Below are 3,596 nucleotides of genomic sequence, written 5' to 3' on the forward strand. Positions count from 1 at the left end.
ATTTTTACTTGCAAGAATGACTTTCAGACAAACTGGTTCTTTTTTAATTATTATATTATTGTTGTTATTATTATTTGCCTGTGAACTGTTCAGCTCTGGCTTCTTGTGGTGCGGGGATTGAACCTGGGACTTTGGAGCCTCAGGCATAGGAGTCTGTTTGCATAACCATTATACTGTCTACCCTTTTAATATATATATTTATTTGTTTATTTTCCTTTTTGTTGCCCTTGTTTTTATCATTGTTGTGATCATTATTATTGTTGTTATTCCTGTCATTGTTGGATAGGACAGAGAGAAATGGAGAGAGGAGGGGGAGACAGAGAGGGGCAGAGAAAGAGAGACACCTGCAGACCTGCTACACCGCTTATGAAGCGACCCCCCTGCAGGTGGGGATCTGGGGGCTCGAACTGGGATCATTACATGGGTCCTCGAGTTTCATGCCATGTGTGTTTAACTCACTGCACTACAGTCCAACCCCCACAAAAATATTTTTAATAATAAATAAAAATAAAGGTAGGTGAGATCCCAGATATGCAAACAGCTATAAATCTTTTTTAATTATTATTATTTTAGCACCCTAGCACTGCTCAGGCTTATTTATAGAGGTATGGGCAACTGGACCTGGGACTTTGGAGTCACAAGCATGAAAGCTTTTTGCAAGGACCAGTATAAGGATCCTGGTTCGAGCCCCCGGCTCTCCACCTGCAAGGGAGTCGCTTCACAGGCGGTGAAGCAGGTCTGCAGGTGTCTGTCTTTCTCTCCCCCTCTCTGTCTTCCCCTCCTCTCTCCATTTCTCTCTGTCTTATCCAACAACAACAACATCAATAAAAACAGCAATAAAAAACAACAAGGGTAACAAAAAGGAAAATAAATAAATATTTTTAAAAAGAAGCCTTTTGTAGAACCACTGTGCTATCTCCCCAGCCTGTCTTTAAGCTGTACTGATTTGGAGTGAGTGTGAACATCCCTACTCTATACTTTAGAACCCACTATTGAATCCATATCCACTTCTTAACCCCCCCCCCAAGTGTGCTGGATAGCAACAGACAAAGCAGAATGATTTTTTTTCAGACTAGGAGAGAGTTCAAACTGTTAAGAGTATCAACTTGCTGGAGTCAGGTGGTAGTGCAGTGGTGGGTTAAGCGCAGGTGCTGCAAAGCTCAAGCACAGGCGTAAGGATCCCAGTTCGAGGCCCCGGTTCCCCACCTGCAGGGGAGTCACTTCACAAGCAGTGAAGCAGGTCTGCAGGTGTTTGTCTTTCTCTCCCCTTCTCTGTCTTCCCCTCCTCTCTCCATTTCTCTCTGTCCTATCCAATGATGGCATCAATAACAACAACAATAGTAACTACAACAATAAAAAAGGGGCAACAAAAGGGAATATATATATATATATATATATATATATATATATATATGCTTTAAAAAAAAAAAGAGTATCAACTTGCATACTGGAGTTCCCCCACCTGCAGTTTCTTTCTTTCCAAATAAATAAATCAGTGTATTCTTTAGTGGTGCTGGGAATGAATTTAAGAACTTAATCTTGTGGACAGGGGTAGATAGGATAATGGTTATGCAAAGAGACTCTCAATCCTGAGGCTCTGAAGCCCCAGGTTCAATCCCCTACATCACCATAAACCAGAGGTGAGCAGTGCCCTGGTTAAAAAAAAAAAAAAAGAAAAGAAAAGAAAAGAAAGAAAGAAAGAAAGAAAGAAAGAAAAGAAAAGAAAAGAAAAAGAACTTGATCTTGTCAAACTCTCCCAGCCCAGTCTTTCCCCTTGTTTTTAATTTAGTGGAGCACTGGACTTGCAAGAATCAAGTTCTGGGTTCAATTCCTGGTACCTCACAGGACAGAGTAGTGTTCTGGCCTCTTATCTGTCATGTAAAACAAAACAAAACAAAACAAAACAAAAAAAGTATAAACATATTTTTAACTTTTTTTTTTACAATTTTTTAAATATTTTTAATTATCTTTATTTACTTTTTTGGACAGATAGTCAAAAATTGAGAGAGGAGGGGGATAGAGAGAGGGAGAGAGACATAGAGACACCTGCAGCACTGCTTTACCACTCTTGAAGCTTTACTATTGCAACTGAGCACCAGGAGTCTGAACCTGGGTCCTTGCGCACTGTGACGTGTGCACTTAACCAGATGCGTCACCAACTGGCCCCTATACATATATTTTTAATATATTAGAAAATATAGGGGCCAGGCAGTAGCGCACCTGGTTAAACGCACACGTTACAGTGTACAGGGACCCAGGCTCAAGCCCCTGGTCCCCACCTGCAGGGGGAAAGCTTCACGAATGGTGAAGCAGTGTTGCAGGTTTCTCTCTGTCTCTTTCTCACTGTCTATCTCCCTCTCCCCTCTCAATTTCTCTCTTTCTATCCAATAATAAAGAAAGGAAAAAGAAATAAAAGTGGTCCAGGAGATGGCACAGTGGATAAACCATTAGATTCACAACCATGAAGTCCCAAGTTCAATCCTCGGCAGCACTTGTATCTGAGTGATGTCTGGTTCTTTCTCTCTCTTCCTATCTTTCTCATGAATAAATAAATTCTTTAAAAAAAGAAAGAAAATATATATAGTACTTTTTTTAAGAACAATTTTTTTTCAATTCACAATAAATTTATTTTACATAAAAAAAAAAAGCTTGCCATTAATGAAAAACTGAGTAGAAAACAGTTCTGCTTTAAAAATATGGACCACTTCACAAATATGCGTGTCACTGTGGTCCAGGAGGTGGCGCAGTGATAAACCTTAGGCGCAGTGTGTGTCATCCTTGCGCAAGGGCCATGTTAATCTTCTCTGCCTCATTCCAATTTTTGTATATGTACTGCTAAAGTGAGCAAAAAAACAGCGTTATAAATACTGTCTAGAGTTCCCAACTTTTAAGCCAAAGGGAAATAGAGGCTTTCATGTCAAAGACAAATTCATGTAATAGAAAGACAGATCAATAGAAGAGAAAGAAAATTTTATATTTATAGGGGCTCCAGAGAAGTAGCCAAAGAAGGATGCCTTTGGTTTTGCTTTAAAAATTTTTTTAACTTTTAAAAAAATATTTATTTATTCCCTTTGGTTGTCCTTATTATTTTATTGTTGTAGTTATTATTGTTGTTGTTATTGATGTTATTGTTGTTGGATAGGACAGAGAGAAATGGAGAGAGGAGGGGAAGACAGAGAGGGGGAGAGAAAAAGAGATACCTGCAGACCTGCTTCACTGCCTGTGAAGAGACTCCCCTGTAGGTGGGGAACCGGGGGCTCGAACCGGGATGCTTCCGCCAGTCCTAGTGCTGTGCTACTGCCCGACTCCCAATTTTTTTTTAATTATCTTTATTTATTTGATAGAGACATCCAGATATTGGGAGAGAAGGGGGAGATAGGAAGAGAGACAGAGAAACACCTGCAGCCCTGCCTCACCACATGTGAAGCTTTCTCTCTGCAGGTTGGGACTGGAGGCTTGAACCTGGGTCCTTGCACATTGTAAGGTGCGCTCAACCAGATGCGGCACCACCCTGCCCCTTGCCTTTGTATCTCTTTTTACAAGAGCACTGCTCAGCTCTGGTTTATGGTGGTGCTGGAGACTGAACCTGGGACCTT

At 40.6% G+C, this 3,596-nt stretch overlaps 1 pseudogene; it reads right to left on the reverse strand.

Moving 5' to 3' along the window:
- Positions 1-2,749: 2,749 nt before the first annotated feature.
- On the reverse strand, positions 2,750-2,844 carry LOC132533233 (U6 spliceosomal RNA; annotated as a pseudogene).
- Positions 2,845-3,596: the final 752 nt, after the last annotated feature.

Source organism: Erinaceus europaeus, chromosome 15 (genome assembly GCF_950295315.1).
Source record: "Erinaceus europaeus chromosome 15, mEriEur2.1, whole genome shotgun sequence".
Classification (NCBI taxonomy): Eukaryota; Metazoa; Chordata; class Mammalia; order Eulipotyphla; family Erinaceidae; genus Erinaceus; species Erinaceus europaeus.